This window comes from Sciurus vulgaris, assembly GCF_902686455.1.
Source record: "Sciurus vulgaris genome assembly, contig: HiC_scaffold_587_arrow_ctg1, whole genome shotgun sequence".
Taxonomy (NCBI): domain Eukaryota; kingdom Metazoa; phylum Chordata; class Mammalia; order Rodentia; family Sciuridae; genus Sciurus; species Sciurus vulgaris.
Window position 1 is genome coordinate 2,110,396 of NW_027632436.1, and position 23,301 is coordinate 2,133,696.

Genomic DNA, 23,301 nt, shown 5'->3' on the forward strand with positions numbered 1-23,301 from the left:
AAAGTGAAGAAAATATTACGTGCATATTATGGGTGAAAAAATGGAAGTACTGAGAAATTGAGCAATTTTCTGATGGTCTTGCAAATAGTTTGTATGGATGTCTGTGCTTGTTTTTTTTTTGGTACCAATGATTGAACTCAGAGGTGCTCAACAACTAAGCCACATCTCCAGCCCTTTTTTATATTTTACATAGAGACAAGGTGTTGTTGAGTTTCTTAAGTCTTCAATAAGTTATATATAGTCACAATGTTTTCCTACACCATTTATGGAAAAGATTCTCCTTTTCCCACTGACATGGCATGTTTGCCAAAGCTTGCTTGACCATTTAGGTGTGAGTTTGCTTGTGAGTTTCCTCTATCTTTACTTGGTCTCATTTTCCTTATACACTGTGATGTTTGCTAAGCTCTGAAATAAGCTTGGAACGAGGTAGTGCTCTTCCTCCAACTTCTTTTTGCTGGTTTGACTCTTGTATACTCTTTACTCTTTTACTCCATTTTAGACTCAGTTTTTCCACAAGACATGCTGGGGTTGTGTTTACACATACAATAAATTAATAACTCAGTGTAAGAAATAATTGAGATTTTAAAAAATATTGAATCTTTTTATATATGACCATGACATATCACTCAATTTATTTAGGTCATTTAAATTTCTCTTAGTATTGTTCTCTTAGTATTGTTTTATGTGCACAGTGTTCCAGGTATATGTCTTGAATTAATTTTTAGTATCTTTGTTTTATTTGTTTATTTATTCTTTAATATATATTGAGCTTGGGATCTAACCCAGTAACTCATACATGCTAACAAAGCTCTCCAAAACCCAGCCATTGAGTAATTTTGGTCAAAACTATTTTGATTTTTTTTTTTTTTGCATTGAATAGGACAGAAAGATAGCCAGCAAGCAGCATGATTTTTTACAATAGCAAATGTAGTAAAGTAACAGATTCCTCTGAAGAGAAGGGGCCCAGAGTCAGAGCCTGGAATCCTATAGGAAAGTACTGACTTCTTCTTTTCAAATGTTTTGGGCCCTCCTCCTTTTCTATCTCCTCTGACTCCAGCTCTCTTTTATTTGTTGTTGCTTCCAATTCCCATGCCTACACATCTGTTTTAGTCTTTCTGTTGGGTCTCTGCTCATGTCCATGGGCACATTTGTCAGCTAGAAATTTGGCCTCATTGGCTTATGCTCTGTGTTCTCTCACTGTCTGCCCTGCCTTTGGCATCCTCCTTTGCCATCCTGTTCTTATTGCCCACACCGTTCTAAATCTCCCTCAGGTTTTTATATTAATGTTTCTTTGATGGGTTGTGAAACTTATTCATAAGTACTCACACATTTTGTTACCTGTTGTAAATGGTGGTATATTAAAGTTCAATTTCTGCTGAGTGCAAAGAGCCAAGGCTGCATTCCCAGCTACTCAGGAGGATGATGACATAAGTAAAAGCCAGTCTGGAAAATTTAAAATAAAATTAAAGGCGACTGAATTTGTGAGTGTCCCTGGATTTGATCCTCAGAACAACCAAAAATGATATTTTCACAATATATTTACAATATAGAAGTGCAACTGACTTAAAATAATTTTTGCAGTGACATTAATTTTCACTTTTGTATAACTTTTATCTGCACAATTTGTCCATTGAATTGTTTTAATCTTTAATCAGTAAAAATATTCTAATTATTAAGGAATTTTTGGAAACAGATAAAATGAAAGAACAAAGTTATAATGTTATAATTTTTATTTTTAAAATACATTTTTCTTGGACTTAAAACTCCAATATTTTCAAACATTTGATAACCATATTATTTGTTTTTTAAAAATATTTTATTTTGGAGTAGGTAAAAATTTATGTGCAGTTATAAGAAATAAATAAGAAATGTATAATTCACTCCATTTCTCCTAATGATAAACCACCTTGTCTAACTAGTGTACTGGCACAATTAATAAGTTGGACTCAGTGTGCTCCAGTTTAAGCCTAGATTCACCAGGGTTACATGTACTGGCATGTGTGCATGCTTCTGCAATTTTTCCATATATGACTCTTCACATGCAGATTATCATTCAAGATTCAGATTTATATCATAAGCATCCCTTGCAAAGACTTTTGTGTAAATTGGTATTATTTCCTCCTTAAATTATTTGTAAAGTCTGTACATAGTGATGGATGCCTGTAATGCCAGGTATTCAGCAATGTGTGTTAATGAATTACACATCATTGTGTATTCTGTCAGTAGATTCTTCCATGTTATTGCTCAGTTGTATTCTGTGTCAAGGACAAGCAGCCCTTCATTGGTCACCATCAAGTTTATGAGGATATTTTCAGTTTGGTGGGTGCTTATAAATCTAGTTGTGGCATATTTATATCAGTATATTTGTGGAACTGTTTCCATTTCCTTGGGATGGATGCCAAGGTGAACCACTGCTGGGACCCATGTGTAGTTGCTTAAGAAAGTGTCAAAGTATTTTTAAAGGTGTTGTCTAATTTTTCATTCCCACCAACAGTATGTAAAGAGATCTAGTTTCTGTGCCTTTTCACCGGAGTTTGTTTTATTTCACTCTGACAGATATGGGTTAGTTTCTCACTGAGGTTTTCATTTTATGTTTGACGTGGCTAATGAAAATTATTCATGTCTTTACTTTCCCTCCTTTCTTGAATGAGTACAGTTGATCTCCCTATAGATCTTGTATTCCATATTATGTTAAAGTGATTTCTTCCTTGTACAAGATTTTTGGTAGAATATTCTATATAGACAGTTGTGTTGATGCTGGACACAGCTTTCTTTTCCTTTGTAAGGCCCCCAAAAAGGAAACCCCAACTCTGTCCCATGGATGGATGGCAACCCCAATCAACCGCAGGAGGCGTCACTTGATGCAAACCGCAAGAGGTGTTTATTCCAGCGCGCTGGGACCCAACTCAAGGAGTCGAGTCCCTAGCAGAAAATCTTGTAGGTTTATAAAGGCAGAAACCACACATCGGGAGGGGTCACACATGAAAGGGGGAAAAGGGGGAACAAAGCTGCCGGGAAATTTCAAAGGGGGTCTGGGTTTGCTGACAAAATGTTTCACAATGTTTTACAACAGGCTGTAGATTCTGGTCAATAGTTTCTGGTAATCCTACTGTTTGAGCACTATCTGGCTATCAGGCTCAATTTACTCTTTTACTCTCTGTTTGGGAACAGAGAACAGCTTTAAGGGCTTTGTTCCCATTACTGGGAGGGAAACCTTAGGGAGTTGAGATAAAACAGACAGCTTAAAAAAATGTCCATTCTTTCACCTTCAGAGTTTGGTTTTATTTACTTTTCTTTATTGAACTTGATAAAATTTCCAGAACTTTCCTTTTATTTTTAGTGCGATGTGTTTTCATTATGAGTTGTATCAAATTGTGTCCAATCCTTTGTTTTGCATCTACTAGAAAATTATTGATTTAAAAAGACTGATCCATCTTTACATTCCTAGGAAAATTCTCACTTGGTCAAGATGTACTATCCATATTTTATATTGCCAAGATCAATTTGTTAAAAATTTTAGAGGTTTTGCACATATCTTCTTCAGGTATGTTGATTTATAGTTAAGAAAATCTGGGCACATTTGTACACATCTGGCATCTCAGGTGCCCTGGAGGCTAAGAACAGAAGAATTGCAAGTTCAAGGCCAAAATCAGCAATTTAGTGAGGACTTCTCTTAAATTAAAAACTGCTAGGGGTGAAACTAAATGGTACAGCACTCGCCTACCATGTGTCATGCACTAGGTTTAATTTGCACTCTAATAAAAGAAAACTTTAAAAAAGTAAACCCACTTGAGCCTAGACTTAATGGAAATATTTCAGTCAATTCAAATTATTTAATAGATACAGAGCTATTCAGTTAATGTCTTTCTCATGTAAGATTTTGTATTTCTAGTCTTTTAGGAAATGTGTTTATTTTATCAATGTCATTGAATTTGTAGGCCTAAAGTTGTTTGTAATCTTTTTTTATTTCTGTATTCTAAACATTCATAGGATCTCTAGTGATATTATGGTTGCACATTCTAAATGTATTCTCTTGTAAGCAGAGCTTAGTTTGTATATTTAGAATCCTTTTAATTTTATTGAGAGTTTTGTGGATTAGACTAAGGTTTTGCCATGAAAGTGTTCTTCCTCATACCCTGGAAACCAGTAAATTTTGTCCTGTTGTTTTGGTGGAATGTTCCACAGATTAAATTAGGTCAAGTTTATAAATGTTAAAATCTATATCCTTACAAATTTTCTGTTTCCTTTTAATTGAGTGAATTGTTGAGATCTCAAAAAATAATTGTGTTATTTTTCCACTTTTTTCTTTTTCTGGTACTGGGGATTGAACTGAACCATATTCCCAGCCCAATTTTACATTTTATTTAGAGATGGGATCTCACTGAGTTGCTTAGCACCTTGCCATTGCTGAGGCTGACTTTGAATCATGATCCTACTGCCTCTGCCTCCCAAGCTACTGAGATTATAGGTTTCCTCTTTATTTTTGTATTTTTTTTTTTACTTCATATATTTGGCAGTCTTTAGGAGCACAATGTTTAAGATCATTTTGTGCTCTTATGGATTGAACCCTTTCTTAAATAACCTTCGTTATTCCTGATATGATGGTATCTACCTATAAGTCTATTTTGCCCCATAAAAAGTTTTCAAGAGCAGTATCCCTAATAATAGGACTGAGTGACATTATTATATACGTCCTGACCTAATACAAGTGTGGGTACGTATTACATTGTCACTTAGTGCATGTGACAGCTCTGACCTTGAGCGCACATTCTCTATATTTAGGGATGGTTCCAGCACCCTCATGTGTTCACATCGTACCCTCCAGATCTCTCATCCAGTGGTGTTGTTCCCAGCTTATAGATGATGAGATATTCAGGTGGGACATTCCTTGCCCATTGGAGGGCCCCTGATGGAGATCCCAGAATCTGACTTCAAATCTCTGTCAGTCACTTTGACCTACTCACAGTGCCCTTCCTGAGGTGGTGAGCTGTGGGTTCATGATGTCTACCCTTGTTTGAAGTACATATTTTTTTCAGAAGAGAAGGTCTCAGAGGCATACTTTAATGCTTGCTTTTCTTCTCTGCTGAAGGTCTCATTTGAGCTCATCTTGGTAAGCAATGAGGAGCAGAAGCCAATTAACTGACTGAAGTGCTACTTGGCTGACCTTTGCATTTGACCTTTGCCAGCCAACAGTGCCCTTTCCCATAGACATCACTTGCATTGTCCTTGGAGTTTTTGCATGTTTACTGGATAAGGGACTTTTTCTGTGGAGTTACTGAGCTGCCTTTCTTCCAATCAAGCCACCAAAACTCCTTTTGTGACTTCTCTGTCACCATAGGCTTACACAGGGGTTTATATTATTGCCAGCACTTAGAATATCAGTGTTCATGATTCACAGCACCTTTCACCCTGTGTGCACTGGGTGGGATGTCCCCATGCATACACAAAGAACTAAGCTGCAGTGGGATCTGTCTCCATCCAAGGTCACTCATCTAGGAAGAAGAAGACCAGAGTAGGACCCAGGTCTTCTAAGTCCACATTCATTACTTGGAGCATGCTCACTCCTGCTTTATTTGGGATCATAGAATAGTCAACCCTCCCAGGATGCCCTACACCAATCCTTCTGTAGGACTGCTGTGTCCTGTGCTGCATCTAAGTTTATTTTATTTTTTATCAAGTGAACTTTTAAACATTCATGAAAACATGATGAGATACATTTTCATGTACAGTAGTGTTCAGTACTTCTGGATTGTATGTTTAACCATTTAAACATGTAATACTAAAACATAAGAATGCTTCATTTTTGCATTTTACTTACTATTGTACCTTTGTGTTTAATAGTTTTCTTGAATCAAAATTCAGATAAATGCCACACACTGTCATTTGTTGAGCAGTATGTTTATTTATCCTTCTCTTTTCCCTTCTTGTTTATTAATTTTGGTACAAAGAATTGACCCTAGGGGTGCTTAACCACTGAGCAACATCTGCAGCACGTTTTATTGTTTGAGACAGGGACTTGCTAATTTTTTCGGGGCCTTATTAAGTTTCTAAGGCTCACTTTGTTTTGTTTTCTCTTGGCTTTGATTTTGGTTTTGGTTTTCAAAAGTGATGTATTATATTAATATTTTAAAGGGCAAAAACTGGGTGTTATCATCCTCACTATTCTAAAACTACTAATTCTCTGCTGAACTCCTCCTAGAGGTAAGTCTTAAGTGGTGGGAACAGAAATTTTCTTGTAGTAATAACATTAATAGGTCACTTTTGTTGGCAACAGCTGGTACTAGGGTGTGCATAAACAACCATTTGTCTTGGACACAAAATTCTTGGGGCTAAGGCTGATGTTGAAATTGCAATTAATAAAAAAATTTGCCACCTTTCTTCCTCAGCATCCTAAATTAGGTTGCTCAGATTACATGTGAGTTTTTAATTTATTTCATGTATAATTTATAACATACATGTGGTTTTGAGATGTATATTCATACATCTCAAATATATATATATATATATTCATGTAATCTTGTGAAATACTTCTTTCTGGAAAAATCTCTTTTTTGGTAGCAGATCCTGAGTCATTATGTCCACTGGGAAATGTTTCTACCCCCTACTCTATCCCAGACCACATGTCTTTTAAGAAATGTTTATGAAATGTGGACTTTTTTATTCATGCAGACTTGGTCACTGAGAAGCCAAGGACTTTTTTGTCTGGTGTGTAGTTTGATGGGGTGTTCAAACTTGATGGTCACCAATGGAGCTGAGAGTGTCTTCAAAGATTTGTGCTTTGTTTTCTCAGGTATGTATTGGGAACAGAGGCCTGTAAAGTACATTTATTCTCTTTACAAAGAATGAGGTTGCTGACTGACCATTTGATGAAAGAAAAAATATCACAGCACTGAAGTGGAACAGGATTTTCAAGGAGTTATTTCAAGGAACCCTGAAGATACATTTAGCATTTTACAGTAAGTTGTTTGTGTGTGTGTGTGTGTGTGTGTGTGTGTGTGTGTGTGTGTGTGTGTACATCTGAGTCTGAGAGAGAGAAGCAAACCAACATTTCAATATACCCAAACATTAAGACATGAGACTTAAGTAATGTGGCTTTGAGTTATGCATTTTACAAAATCAGATTAAGATGGCCACAAAAGTCTTCCAGGCTGAAGATGAAACTACTTGAAACTAATTTGTGCATTTGGCTTTGTTGATTACAGGGGAAATAAGAAGAGTGGAGTTCAGCCTTCATATGAGGGCACAGTCATAGACACCATAAAAATCAAAATATTTGGTATTCTGGGTTAATATTTGGTGGCAGGCCAGCCCACCTTTCTTCCCAGAACCTTTCTCCTTTGATTCCTTTTCTGGCCATCTAGCCAACCTGTCATCCCTGATGAGCATGCAGCTCTCTTGAGCCTACATTCTTCTAAGTTGTCTTTGCCTGTCCAGATCTGTCATGAGGTCCTCAGTGATTTTTCTCATGAGTCTGTCAGTTCTGGTCCCAGACCCTCCCTCTTCATTCTACCCTCATCTCATTCCACTGTCACCTCTAGTCACTTTCATCTTTGGAAATCTTTTGTTTTGGATGATACTGGCCATAGTATTTGGGCTGTGAGTTCAGGGGTCCCTAAGCTCTAGCCTGAGCCCCACCACATGGAAGTTGTATAAGCTCATTTCCTTTCCTTGCTGTGTTTTTTATCAGTAAGAGAAAATAGGTGATGATGGGACCTGCCTTGTGGAGGTGATAAGTTGGCAGCCTGCAGTGTGGGAATGTGCAGTGTGCATGGAAGCATGACAACACTGCTTTCTGCTGTAACCATGACAGCTAACACCACTATTGTTAATTGAGAACCCAGCATTCCAGCATTGGTAGAAAGAGGTCATGGGCCTTGGGTTTATGAAGGGTTTGGCACGTGAAAAAATGGAGCAATATGGCCAGTGACCACCTCTACAAAGCTTATTGTACACTGAAACCTGGTGGGTAGTGTCCACTAGCATTTATAGGAACACCACATGAGGGCAGAAGAGACAAGCTGAAGGTCAAAGAGAAAAAAAGGCAAAACTTAGCCACATGCTATAGCCTCTGGCAGAAGGGCCTTGTTCTACCTCCTATGTACTATAAGCTTTTCCTTTCCAGTTGGTCACAAAAGGCCATTTTTTAATTATTGTTTTTATCATTCAATGGGAGAAATGCACTATTCACAAAGATCAATAGCTTTAATAGGTGTGCTTTTTGGGGACAGATGTGGAATCATGATGAGTATCAATAGTAAATACTGTTAGTGCCTATCATGATATAAGGACTTTTGAAAGAAAAAACATTCACTTCTTTTCAAAGATTTTCAATTTTTTAATGTATTATTTAGATGTAGATGGACACAATACCTTTATTTATGTGGTGCTGAGAATTAAACACAGTGCTTCACACATGCTAGGAAAGCTCTTTACCACTGAGCCACATCCCAGCCTTGAAATGTTCACTTTTATTTGAAAGGGGTGCATTTTCTTCTTCACACCAAATCCCCATCTTCCTCAAAACTCTGAACAAGAAATCAAACCTGGCATTCAACTTGTCCAAGCACTGAGGCTGGTAGGAATTGTAGTCACATAGCACTACTAAACTCAGTCCAATGTCAAAGAACTAGTTAGACTGTTTTAGATTGTTGGAATATTCTGATTAAAAAACTTTCTTTACACTAATTAATCTAGAATTCACCTCCCTACAACTTCTATCCACTTGTCTCATCTCTACTCTCTGAAGAAAGGATCAATGAATTTCTTTCTTTGATATAATTTGGGAACTACTTATATCTGTGGGTGGAGAAAAAGTTAAAGTACATGTCAAGAGCCAACATAATCTAACATTAAATGTCAAGTGGAAATAGTGCCTTGTCACCAATCCTATGAAACACAACCTGTCCTTAAGTTTACAGTGCACCAATCAGAACACTGCCTCTCCATTACACATGGGGAAAAGGCAATTTTATCAGACATTACATGATCACTGTCAGATGCATCAGAAACAACCATGTATATTTAGTTTTTCCTGTGTACACATATGTAGATTGATTTATGGAACCCACTTCTCTCACCTTTATGGTGGGATGAGCTGGGAATGCTAGAAGAGGTGAAAATAAAGGGCTCAGAGAAAGTGAAAGGAGTGGAGAGGTAGCTGCAAAGAAGGGAATGGATCCCTTTCTTTCAGATGGGGAGCACGGGAGCTCCACTGACACTCATCCTCCTCCCCCAACTGGTAGAAGGATGGTGTCTGCAGGCAGTCTGAGGCACCCCAGTTGACAGCTCTGGTAGCCCCACTGGCTGTTGAAGGAGGAGTGAGGGGTGTAGGGTAGGCAGCAGGAGTGGGGGTGTTTGGAATGGGAGAGCCATGAGAAGGAGTGGCAGGACTGGGTAGGGAGGAGAAAGTGGCCAGCAGTGTGGCAGAGCTAGGAGTCTTGTTGCTCTATTGATTAACCCAATGAAATCCTTTATGACATATTAGACATTTCTGATTGGACTGCTTTTGTAACCCTTTTTTTAAATCTTACAGTACTTTTGAAGATTGCCAGGATTTTTACAATTGTAACAAAGTTTATGGGGGAGTTGAAAGCATCAGCAAGTAAAGCTGCTTTATTGAGTTTCAGTTGCGATATTTTGGCATGCCTTTATTAAATCAGAAAGTGCAGTATCCACTTTATGGCAAATAGATCTTATTACTTACTTACAACCTTGGTTGGCATTTACATAAGTCAGTTGTTTAGTCAGAATATTGGCAGCTTCAAAATTGTCTACTTGTCTTTCAATAACTTTACTGGTTAAGAAAATTAAAACAAGGCTCTCCTGTGACTTGTCCAATTACAGCAAAGGACTTGGAAGGATTCCACATGTCTGGGATCCTCCTCCATACTTTACAAACTAAGGTTCTAATACAGCAATGGCAGCTGTTGGCAACTGAGCTTATTGTTGTAATGTTCTTCTTAGTCCCTTGCCAATCAAGTCATCATAATCAATATTAACATTGCCTTGAGCATTATCCTCAGCTTGAACACAGGCTAAATCAGAATATTCTTGTAAAAACACTGTATTTTGGGCAGGAGATGTAACCATTTTCACCAAAGGTTTCCAATCACTTGGAACCAAGGCATAACCCTTACCCAGCACCTCTACCATATTAAGAGTGAAAATTACTATTTTTTCCACTCTCCAACACCGTCCTTTTTTAATTTTTTAAACACAGCAGAAGGCAATTGTTCACATTCTGACTGATTAGGATTATTTAATCTAATAGTGCAGAGAGTCGAAGTATGAGTTTCTCCCTCTGCAGTTGCCTGCCTGTGACATTCAGATAAATGAGACTACTGGGGGAGGAAAAGGAGGAGGGAGAAGAGTAGGAATTCAAGGAGATGGCTGAGAAAAATGTTCAGCCTTAGAGACTAGTGGAGATGCTTGTAGCTCTGTCAAGGCTATTTTTGAGATAGGATCTCGACAAAAATACCAAGCATGTAACACAGGTACAGGAGCCCTTGGCTCCTCATGCAATATTTTACCTATATATTCCCAATTTTTGGGTCTTAAGGACCCACTCTTCTGATTACATGGACAGTAAAAATCTATTTCAGATAGAAAAGCAGCAAGATTAGAATTACTTACAGTATGTTTAGCATTACAAAGCAAATAAAGTTCAGCTCTATGATGACATTGAGTGTCAGACAGTGAATTCCCCATAACTTACTAGTGGGATCAGTACCAACCAATGAATGATGCACATCAAAGCCAGTTTCAGGCAGTAAGCTATCCCCTTTTCCCATCAGCACATCCAGAAGTGTCCCTGTTCAGCACCCCAACTGTAAAGGTTAATTGAGGTCCAGCTAAAAGGATTAAGGGAAGAGCTAATAAAGAGGCAAGCAAATAGGATGGTGAAGAGGAAGAAGTGGTTTCTGTGGAAAAGCCAGTCTAGTTTATTATCTATTCCAGGTTCATATCAAGTCACTAAGGTTATATAGTACAGTTAGCTTTGCACATATGCGGATCATATAACTTGCTTGCTTCTCAGAGTCCAATAGTATCAAAGGTTATTATAATAAGAAAATGTCTCCAGGCCTCAAGGACAGAGGAAAAGCAGAGCATTCCCAAGTCATTCAAATAGCACCTTTTGTCCTGAGGAGTTTGCTGAAATCAAAGAACTCTCACTCCTCTGTACAATGACTGACCTGAAATCCCTTCTTTTTTCTGCTGTATGATATCTGCAATGTGAAAAAACTGTGGCAGTATGAAGTGAGACAAAATAATCTACTTTTGGACACTTTTTGGTTGGAGCTTTCTGCTTTCATTCAGCATATAATTTCTTCTAATTTTGGGCCTAAGGAGAAATATTATAAGGGAATTTTATCCCTCAACACTAGCATGTGAAGAGATAGACTAGACACTTTAAGTCACTGATATCAGGGAACCCATAGCTCTCAAACCTATAATGTGGCTACTGTGAACTGAGGTATGATGGAGAGAGTCAAACTTGAGGGTGTAGTTCCAAAAGCACATGTACTTCATTCATAGTATTTTATAAGCCACATAAAGGTAATATTCTCAAAAGGTTGTTATGTAATTAATATCAATTTCAACTCTATTTATGCTATCAGTGTGAATACTAGAAATATTTAAAATACTCTTGTGCCTTAGGTATTGTTTTCATTGGATATTAATGCTTTAAAGGGTTGTTTCCCATTCACAGTTTAGTCTGTCTCCTAACAAGAACAGAGAGCAGAAAAGTTAAATAAACTTTTATAGTAATTGCCATTATATTATTTTTATTCATGAATAATATACTAGCATATATAATCCATAAACAGAAATGGCATTGTACAGCAGGTTAAATGCAAATGTTTCACTGGTAGGACTAGATCCCACTTCTAGAAGGAAATATAGCCTTAAAATAGCAGCAGGCTGAGTCTCAGGTGTGCAATTCCCAGACCACAAAGAAAAAAAAAATTAAGCTGCACACAATCACCTGTAATTCTGGCCTTATTCTTGTCTGGATTGGATATTATCCACTGTCAATCACACAGAAGTCTCCTTGGACTCAGACTTAAGAGCATGGCCTGAATTCCCATCCAATCAGGAGCACTTAGATCTGTCCAATGCTGTGAACTGCCAGGGAGTTTGAAACGGGTTTCCACTGGCTTCTCTGTTTCTGCTGAGTCCAGCATATCTGCCTTTCAGCTCTAAGCTTCACTCTCCTGCTTTGGAGACTCAGGTTGATCCACTGTGCAGGGGTTGAAGATCGCTAGGGACAAATACTGCCTCCTGAGACCCCAGAAATGGTGAGTGGGCAGTGACATGATGAGTCTGGGGAGGCAGGCTGATGGAATGACAGGACTGGCTGATGCAGGAACAGGAGCTAGCAAACTGGAACTCTGTGCAGTCTCTGGACTCCGCAGGCCTGAGCCCTCCTGTGGGGTAGTGTATCCTCAGTCCTGCTGGCCATCCAGATGGGGAGCACATCAGTGGCAGAGACCCCTCATGGCCTTTCTTATCCTTGCAGGGCATCCTCCACCCATACCTCAAATACTCTCTGGCAAGTGTGTGCCTGTGGCCCAGCATCTTCCTGGTGCTGGTGATTAATAAGTGGGCCCATTATCATGATCAAATCTCCACATGCCATTTTTCTTGCAGGAAAGCATCTGTGGTCTATAGGAACCTCACTTCCTTCTGAGCTAGTTAATTTTTAATTTTACTTACTTCTTTACTTTTATATTTATTGTGTTGATAGAAGCTGAACCTCAGGATATTTTACTACTGATATATATCCCTAGTACTCCTTATTTTGTATTTTGAGACAGAGTTTAGATTAGTTGGTGAGATTGGATTTGTAATGGTTTGATTTTTGTAGAATATTCTATTTTAATTAACTGTATAATTTTTTTTCAAAATGTGTATTTAGTTTTTATTGTGATTCCTTGATTATTATAATAGTATAGTTTCACAATATACATGAATGTACTCCTTTTTCTCTTATAATTGAAAAATTTCTTAGCTAAAATTATGTGTAATTTTGTGAATGAATTTTAGAACTTCATAATTTGGTTTCTTATTTCATTAAATGTAAAATGTGAATGTTTTATAATTGCATTATACATAATACTTGGGTTCATTTTGACATAATCATAGAAACATGGAATATGGTTTGCTCCATTTTATTACCCAGTAGTTTCTCTTTCCCTCTCCTTTTGTCATTTCCTCTTTTTCTTTTATTTATAGTTTTATAATTTAATGCTTTATAGATACATAAAAGTAGGATTTACTCTGATATATTTATATAGGTACATAACAATTTTACTGAGATATATTGTAGGTTGATTTAGGAGAAAATTTTCTTCTTTGTAATGATGAGTTTTATCATCTGCACATGAGATGTGTAAGTGAGTGTGTTATTTGCTTACAATATTTATTTTCTCACAAGTTAAATATTTTTCTAAACACGTATACATGTGAAAAAAATCATGAATATTGCACATGCATAAAACTTGAACATGGTATTGTATATTTCTTGAACTGGACATAATATAGCTAAAGATGTGAGTGGCTCCTAGTAACAATTTTTCCTACAGATTATTTTTTTATGTCTTCCAAGATGCACATGCATTTGAACCATGCCCCTGGGTTTGTATGGTTGGTGTTTGGATGAGTTCTGTTGTGTTCTTACATGTTATCATGGTCACATATGCTGTAATTTCTAAAGTCTCTGTGACAGTGAGCATCATATATCTTCATTAGCAAGAGTTTCCACAAATGATAATAAACTCCTCCTGAGTTTATGAATATTCATTTGCTTTATATCACCATCAATATTATAGTTTGTCTATGGTACAATTTTATTTTATATTTCTCTAAATATTTCTAATATTTCTTTAGATTTTGAAATATTTATGTTTATTGAGCACTTGGATATAAATATTCCCTGTATTAATTGGCAGCTCAGGGCATTTGCCTGTGATTTTTTTTTTTTTTGTGATTTCTGTCTTCAAGATAAAAAATGTATTCAAGAAGGCAGATAAAGTTGGATTTCAAGAAAATAAAAGATTTTGCTTCTAATTAATAAAAAAACTCACATTTTATACCCCTGAGCTTGTATTGTAAGTATTTTGTATATTTTGTATTTGGAGGTTATTTCAAATAAAATCTAGGGCTTCTCTTAGAAAATTCTAACAGGAAATATAAATAAGGAAAATCACACTTTTCTATGTATTCAGAAAAGTGAATATATCTACTAAAAATCATTGGTTAAGTAAATTCTTGAATGACACATTCACTAAACATCCACTCCTCTTCCTTAAAGATTTTTTTATAATGTTTTTGACAGTGAATCATGCATTCTCTTTTCTGGAATTTGGACACAAAATCATATAGGATAAGTTTGGAAAATCCTGGATATATGCATTATAATTAATTATTTTCTAAATGATATTGAGTAGAGATAGCAACAAAAGGACATATATTTTTGGAAATAATTACATATTTTTTCTTCAAAAGTTCTCATGAGCATTTTAGATTTATTTCTTTTCTGAGTCATATTCAGACTCTGAGCCTCTGATGTGCTTTTCTGCACCCTGTAATCTTCTAGCAATAACTTGAAGGAATCTAGGTTGATAGCTCAGTTTCTGAAGTTACTTAACATGAAAGATGGAAAAAAAAATACATTTGTTCTGCTCTTGGGATGTCTTCCCTAGTTACTCTATTCAAAATGGAGAGAAAATAATATTTCTCCAGACACATCCTCTATATCAGGAGCAAATCAAACTTTGAGGAGCTTTGAAGGAATTTCATACAGTTCTGCCTCTGGGTAGTTATCTCTGTGCAGCTGAATTTCATTTAATATCCAGAAACTTGTGTTTTCTCATCTCTAAAATGGGAATAATTTTAGAGGTCACAGATGAATCGTGATCTTCATGGAGGTTAGTAATACATGTATGTGCTGTGGCCACAGCTGACAAAGCACCTGGGAAACACTGTGTAGATACTGATTGTTTAACCATTATCTGCCACTCCCATAAATTTTTTTCAAAAGCTTATAATAACCTTTTCACTGTAGGCATGAATGCCATCCACAATTTCAACATAAAATGTTGCATCTTCCTTGTCTAAATTCCAAATTTGAATTATCTGATGGTTAAAGGTGGTACAACTAATTGTGTTTCTTGGAGTGCTTTTACTCTGTGTCCCAATTAAAAAGTTGTCTGTCCCATGCCTCTATCACCCATGTTCAACTATGTTTAGAAAATGATCTGGATATCTGTATTTTTTTCTGGTTTGTAAAGGAGGGTTGAAATTACTTCTGGCTGGTGTCATTACTTGTTATAAACTGAACCAGGATTTTCTCAGATTCTAGAAAGGGAGGCCCATAAACAACCAGGTAATTAAAAGCTTTTGTTTACATGAAATATATGAGCATATTTTATGTATACATATAGGTTCAGACAAGTCTCTTTCCTGCTTTTCTTTTAGGTGAGGAATACAATGCCTTACCTGTATTTCTTCTTAGGTCCAAAAAACAGGAGAGACACTGCCCTGAGTGAAAGCAGGGAGCTCTAAGTAGAAAGCTTCCAGAGGTAGGTTTTCTCCCTCAAAATGCTGGCCATAGTCTATTCCATTCCAGATACGAGAAAGCAAGCAAAATATATTGATAATTATATATATGCACACACACAATCGTAGAAACGCTGCTTTTTTGAATAAGTGCCACTAATCAAATTCTAAAACAATAAGAAAAGTTGTATGAGTTGTATGGTGTAGTGTAGGTTTTTGGACTCTTCAATAAGACACTTTTTTTTTTTTTTTTTAAACTGGGGATTGAACCAGAGCACTTAACCACTGAGACATCTTCATCACTTTTTCATATTTTGTTTAGTGGCAAGTTATTGCTAAGTTGCTTAGGCTGGTTTTGAACTTGCAGTCCACCTACCTCAGCTTTACAAGCTGCTGGGATTAGAGGTGTGTTCCACCATTCCTGGCAAAAAAAAAAAAAAAAAAAATTATCTTGATTCCAAGCTCACTTGTTTATTTAGTGACTTTCATTGTAGGATGGAAAAATATCATAAACTGGCAATTAGGTCTAAAGCCAAAATGCAAGATAAGTAGTTGATTTTAGTCCTGAATCCTCATTGGCCTTTCAAAACCATGAGACCAAGGAGATAGGTCCCAATCATAAATCTATTTTTTAAACTTTTTCTTTAGTCAAAAATGTTAAAAGGGGGATAGGTATGTATGATACAAATTTCAGCTCCTATTCTCCACCTGAAACTATTCCACTTGGAGACAAAAATGTGTGAGATAATTTATTTTCATTACAAATCATACACTAAAAATCTGTATTATTTTACTTGATACATAGACAACAGTCAAAGAATTTTACTCCTCTAATAGGTTTCAAATTATGGGAACTACATAATCTATTTAATTATCAAATTAAAACTATCACATGTAACTATCAATGTCAAAATTAAAATCAAATATGTGTAATAGTTATTTGATGCATACATGTGCATTTATGCAGTCACACACACAGGTAGATTATATAGCTATAGTGTGTTAGCATGAGACATGTGGAGGATACAGAGGGCAAAACATTTGTTGTTGCTGCCATGTACCTCCTTCTCTGACCCAGACTGTAAGGGTGGGACCCTTCCTTCAGCAGCCATCATCACCACCATTCATTCTCAGAAGATGGTCTAGATCACCGTACCTTCTCTGTCTCCTAAAGCAGGGCCTTGAAATGGAAAAGTAACATTTCAAAGACTTGTTAACAAAAATAGATTTTACTTTCAAGGTTACTTGTAAGGCAAGGAAAGGAATAAAGGAGAAGGTGTGCTTGTCACTCCCAGTTCCATAGCAAAAAACATACCAGGAATTTTATATGAATATGTGATTCTCCTCCTGAGCCACTGGGATTTCAGGTATGTGGCACCATGCCTGACTCAGATAATACCTTTAAAACCTGCAAAAATTACAATTCATCTCACAGAATTCATTTCAGTACTAATTCTTCAGTTCCTTTCAACATACTGTTATTAAGAAGTTGAACTCTTGTTCTCAAAAGGATTAAGGCAATAATTTTTACCCCTTCAGATGGCATGAGGGTATTCAAATATACAAAATGTAATTTTGTTTTCTTTTTTTTATTTCATTTTATTTTATTTTATTTTTTCTTGATTATGCATATTTATTTTTATTTTTATTTTTTAACTTATTTTTATTGTAAACAAATGGAATACATGTTGTTTCTGTTTGTACATGGAGTAACAGCATATCATTTGCATATTCATACATTTACATAAAGTAATGATGTTTGATTCATTCCATTATTTTTTCCTTCCCCCCACCCATCCCACCTCTCTTTTCACTCTATACAGTCCCTCCTTGTTTGGAAGATCTATCTAGTGGTGACAGCAGTGTGTTAAAGTCACCCAGAATTATTGTGTTGTGGTCTATGTGATTGTTGAAATTGAGAAGGATTTGTTTGATGTGCAGGGATGCACCATTGTTTGGGGCATAAATATTTACTATCTTTATGTCTTCATGATTTATGGTTCCCTTAAGCAGTATGAAATGTCCTTCTTTATCCCTTCTGACTAACTTTGGCTTGAAGTCCACTTTATCTGATATAAGGATGGAAACCCCCACTTTTTTCTGGGTTCTTATGTGTGGTAGGCTTTTTCCCATCCTTTCACCTTTAGTCTGTGGATGTCTTTGTCTATGAGATGAGTCTCTTGCAGGCAGCATATTGTTGGGTCTTTCTTTTTAATCCATTCTGCCAGTCTATGTCTTTTGATGATGAGTTTAAGCCATTAACATTCAGGGTTACTATTGAGAAATGATTTGTAGTCCCAGTCATTTGGCTTATTTTTGGTTTTTAATTTGGCTTGGTTTCTCCTTTGAGTGGTTCTTTCTCTAAGGTAGTTCCTTGTTTTGTTGACTTACATTGTTGTTTTTCATTTCCTCCTCTTGAAATATTTTGTTGAGAACATTCCATAGTGCAGGCTTTGTATTTGTAAATTCTTTTAATTTTTGTTTATCATGGAAGGATTTTATTTCATCTTCAAATCTGAAGGTTAGTTTTGCTGGGTATAGGATTCTTGGTTGGCAACCATGTTCTTTCAGAGCTTGAAATATGTTGGTCCAGACCCTTCTAGCTTTTAGAGTCTGGGTTGAGAGGTCAGCTGCTATATGTATTGGTGTCCCCCTATATGTAATCTGATGCTTTTCTCTCATGGCCTTCAAAATCCTATCTTTATTTTGAATGTTAGGCATTTTCATTATAATGTGCCTTGGTGTGGATCTGTTGTGATTCTGTGCATTTGGTGTTCTGTAAGCCTCTTATGTTTGATTTTCCATTTCATTCTTCAGGTTTGGAAAATTTTCTGATATTATTTCATTGAATAGGTTGTTCATTCCTTTGGTTTGTAACTCTGTGCCTTCCTCAATCCCAATAATTCTTAAATTTGGTCTTTTCATGATGTCCAATAGTTCTTGGAGATTCTGTTCATGATTTCTTATCATCTTCTCTGCTTGGGCAATTTTATTTTCAAGATTAAATATTTTGTCTTCATTGTCTGAGGTTCTGTCTTCCAAGTGGTCTAGTCTGTTGGTTTTGCTTTCCATTGAGTTTTTTATTTGTTTTATTGTTTCCTTCATTTCAAGGATTTCCATTTTTTTTTTTTGAGAATCTCTATCTCTTTGTTGAAATGATCTTTTGCTTCCTGCAGGTGCTCTTTCAGCTCATTGGTATTATCATTCATTGCCTGCATTTGCTCTCTTAATCTCATCCTTTGCTTCATGAATCATCTTAATCATGTATAATCTGAAGTCCTTTTCTGATATTTCTTCTAACATACTGTCATTGGATTCTATTACTATAGACTCTAGATTTGTTTGGATAATTTTCTTCCCTTGTATTTTCATGTTGTTCATGTATCTTCCCCTTTAGCAGTGCAGATCTGGGGTATTGCAGATTTCCCCCTATAGGCTTATAGTGGCCCTATAGGTTTTCCAAAATCCTTTCTTTAAGGGGAGATCAATATTAGCAGTGCCCAAATCAGATACTATGCAATCCTAGACCAAATAGCCCCTATGGGGACAATAACAAAATTGTCATAATAAACAAAATGTGTTCAAATATTATCTTTGGCAAAACAAACAGGTTTGAAATAAGGTCTGCAGTTTCTAATGGAGGACAAAGGATGCAGAGAAAGGTAGAAGGTGGCTGTTAATGGGATAAGAAAATAATATACAAAAGTTCTAGATAGTAGAAAGGGTGAGAGTGTAATCAAAAGAAATCAGATGTTAGCATTCAAAAAGGGGAGAAAGAGACTCTGAGGGAACAGGTAAACAAAAGGAAAAGAAAGCAAGAAAAGTAAAGAAATAAAAACTTAATTTTTTTAAAAAAGGAGAAGAAAATCTACTGTATAACAGTCATATAATAATGAAACCTCCCAGTGTTCAGTAGCCTGATGCATGAGAGATACCTGACAATGAGCTTCAAGCCTCCAGCAGGCATTGCAGGATGGGATTTCCCCCACTCAAAGATCGGAGCTACAGCTTCCAGGATTATCCAAGATAATTGCTCTGGCTTTGAAATGTGTTGGCAAATGGGGGGCTGCAGCTCAGGGGTGGACGTGGTCAGCTGGAGGTCCTGGAGATGGGATGCAATTGGTCCAGCAGGGGTTCTGGAGGTGTGGTATGTTTGGTGTGGTTGTGGGATCCTGGAGGCTGGGTGCAATCAGTCGATCTGGGGTCCCGGTGATAGGGTGCAATCAGTTCGTCTGGGGGTCCTGGTGACAGGGAGCATTCAGTCGATGTGAGGGCCCCAGAGGCAGGGAGTGCTTGGTTGGGCTGAGGGATCCTGGAGATGGGGCTCAGTCAATCTGGCCAGGGGTCCTATGGGGCCTGGCTGTTGTCTCAAAATGGCAGCAGCCACGTGTAATCAAACCTGCAGGTACTGTAACAGTGAACTTCCAGACAGCAGCAGGTAGCTGGTGCTCCACTGGCAGTTGGCAGTTTGCTGACTGTTGTCGGACGTTCGGGAGGTGAATCTCATGCGTTGGGCGATGGATAGGAGTAAGGCAGTCATGGACAGGTGACAGGCAGGCAAATGGTGGATGATATACGCCTGGAAGTGTGCAATCTGCTCTCAAAAAAGGCGTCTATATGCTGGCAGACTGCAGGTAATCACAGCAGACAAATGGGTAAACACTAGGGGTTGGATAAACAGCAAAAACTGCCTCACCAAGAAACAGATATCCTCCGCTTGAAACTGGCTTTATGGAGTGACAAGGAATGCAGCCTCCCTCTAGTCCACCATCTTGGGGATCCTTCTAATTTTGCTTTCTTAATGTTGATTGAACTAACAGCAGAATAATTCCACCATTGTCCCTATCTTTGTTGGAAACACTCAAAAAAGTAATAATATAGAAGAATTATATAGAATATAATATTGCCTGATTCCCAGGCAATATGTTCCAAGACCCTCAAAGGATTTCTGAAAACATGAACACTACCAAATACCTCAACAGTGATTTTTTTCTAGGTATCTGCATTGTTACCACAGAGTACTAAAGTTAATCCACCTTCGTGTTTTATGCACTGGTGCCTCCTTTGCATCACTATTCCATATGTTTGGGACCATTATTAAGTAAAATACTCTTATTTGATCCCAAACATGTGATACTCCAAGAATCTGATAACACACAGGTAGTATATACAGTATGGAAACACTGGACCAAGGTATGGTTTATGTCAGGGGGATGAAAGACTTCCTCCTGAGAGGCTGAGTAGTGTCCCCAAGGTCCCATGCTGTGACATATGAGAGCCAGGATTTGAACCCAGGCAGTCTGATTTCCAAGTTCACATTCTTAGCTACCTTTTTGATCATTACCTCGTTCCAATATTACTAGTTATAAAATTCTAAAGATGTTAAGAATAGTGAGATAGCAAAATTGTGCTAAATCAGTGACATTTTCCATGAACAATTCAGAAATAGTATTTTTGTTAAATTTAATCACTAGATACTATTAAAAATTCATGACTTCCACAATTATTTTTTATTCAAAATATCAAAGAAAGAACTAAATTGTACTCAGGACATTTACAATTTATTCAAAGTGTAATGGATGAAGATCAAGCACTAAATAAGTAGAAAGTCCACTCACAAAAAAGGATCAGAGAGGAGGCAAAAGCAAGTTGCCAATGCTTCCATTCTCTTCAAATTTAATTAGCATGAGTATTGTTTCACATTTATTTATACACATAAAATTCTTAAATTTAACTGAAAATTAACTCACTAAGTTTAATCCTTATACAGCAGCTTCAGACCAGATTATGATTTCTCTTTATTTGTCCATTTTAAAATTAAGAAAAAGATAATAAAAATATTGAGTGACTTAGTTATTCAAAGCACCTGACATAATAGATTTTTAGATAGAATGCCCAATTCTAAAAGCACAGAAAAATAATAATTTAAATCATTAATCAGGCAATAATTGTTTCTCAGTGATTTTATAGAATGAAAGATAGGTGCTAAAAAGACCATGAGCATAGTCTTCATAAAGGTGATTTCCTAAATACAAAAATAACTCAGCATAGGCCATTCTCAAAATTGATTCATACAATAAGTTATGGACCTCAACTATAAAAATGTACACATTGCACATATCACCAGAGGACATAAGTTATCTCTCAGATATAATAATTTACCTGTTCTAATAATGGGCAAGTCTAGATGGAAGAAAGAACGATCCATCCTTTCAAAAGCTAAGAAAGTTCTAAGGATGCCTCATCATTTATAAACTTCCAAGGTAAAACAGCACAATACCATCAGCAAGCACTAAAACCAAGCATTAAAACATGAAGAAAGATCATTGTGGGTGAAGCATGAACTAGTGCTTCATTGGTTTTCTGATCCTAATCTTACTAATCTGTCCACAACACATTTTTCCCCAGGGAGTTTTCCAATTTCCAATAACTTTATTGAAGGTAAAGCTGGACCTCTTCCCAACCAGGCTGTAGAGCTGAGTATGTTATATTCAGGTTTTACTGAAAGATGATGAATGCTCTAAAGAAAGGCTTCCCAGGCCCCTGCTCTCTTATTGCTTTTCTTCCCCATGCTTCTCAAACTCTGCCTCTACTTTGCTTATCTCTTATTCATTTCTTTTATACTGAATTCACTTTCTATTGACTCAAGTCTCCTCAACAAAGCTGGAATTAGCTGAAAAGTCTGCTTCCTGGTCGCTGCATGCCACCAGGCTCCCCTGATGACTCCTCCCCATTACACACTTGTGGTATCATATTGTAGATTATTGGAGCTTGCATCTTTTCTCGCTAGACTCTCCCCCTGGAAGAATTAATCCACTAACATTGTTTCAAGTACTCCCTCCACAATGATGAATTCCATTTCTGCTTATCCAGTTCCAGTTTTCCTGTGAGCTCCAGACCTGTGTGTATGCAAATGTTCAATCTTTCGGCCTAGGGTTTTCATATGTTTCAAACCCAATTGAATCCTGCTTTCTTAACTATAAAGAAAAATGTTTACCAAAAAGCTCAAATCAGGCCCTGACTCCACTTTATACTCAACCCATCTTCAAGACCTGACATTCTCCTCCTGACATTTTTTTATTTGTCCACTTTACTTCATTTCTTCTCCCCTTTTTTATCCAAGGCTTCCAGTGCCAATGGACAGGACATGTGCAGAAGCTTACCAAGTATTCTCTTCCAATTTGACCCTTGCTTTCCTTTATTCAAAGAGCAGCCAGGTCTTCTTAAGCCAAATTAGATCATAGCACTGCACCTGGGAAAATCCAAACATGTTTCCCAAAAAAGACCCAGGTGACTACAACACTGCTCCCCTCACATGTACCACCCTCCTGTTAGCAGTGTAGCCATTCTGGCTTTCTTTCAGGCCTTGGAACTCACCAGATTTCTGCTGACCTTACCTCCAAATGCTGTGCCCAATATTTATCCCCATCTCTTTTTGTCACTGGGTCCTCTTTCAAATTTTGGTTTAAATGTTTTATCCTTGGACAGGGCTTCTCTGATCCTGTCCTGATAAAAGAAACCAGTAGAATGTGGCAAAAAGGAGACATCTGACAAATACCTGTTGAAAGAAAGAGTGTTCTTTCATTACTGCAAAGAATTCAGGCCAGAAAATCACCAATAAAATTACTCAGTAAAGTATAATTATGCTCAGCAAAAGATAAGAGGAAAGAAAAAGAGAGCTGACTTAAGATAATGAATGTTGTCAAAATGCCATGCACTGTATATTACTTATGTATTAAG

At 36.9% G+C, this 23,301-nt stretch overlaps 2 long non-coding RNA genes across 2 annotated transcripts in view; one reads left to right on the top strand and one right to left on the bottom strand.

Annotated features, from left to right (window-relative positions):
* The window catches only part of LOC306652595, a 696,764-nt gene that overhangs the window by 378,414 nt on the left and 295,049 nt on the right, over nucleotides 1–23,301 (bottom strand). The window lies entirely within an intron of this gene.
* Nucleotides 11,260–16,447, top strand: LOC306652599. The gene is made up of 3 exons (XR_013761491.1): nucleotides 11,260–12,603; nucleotides 15,518–15,584; nucleotides 16,056–16,447. It is a non-coding gene; the product is annotated as an uncharacterized lncRNA (long non-coding RNA).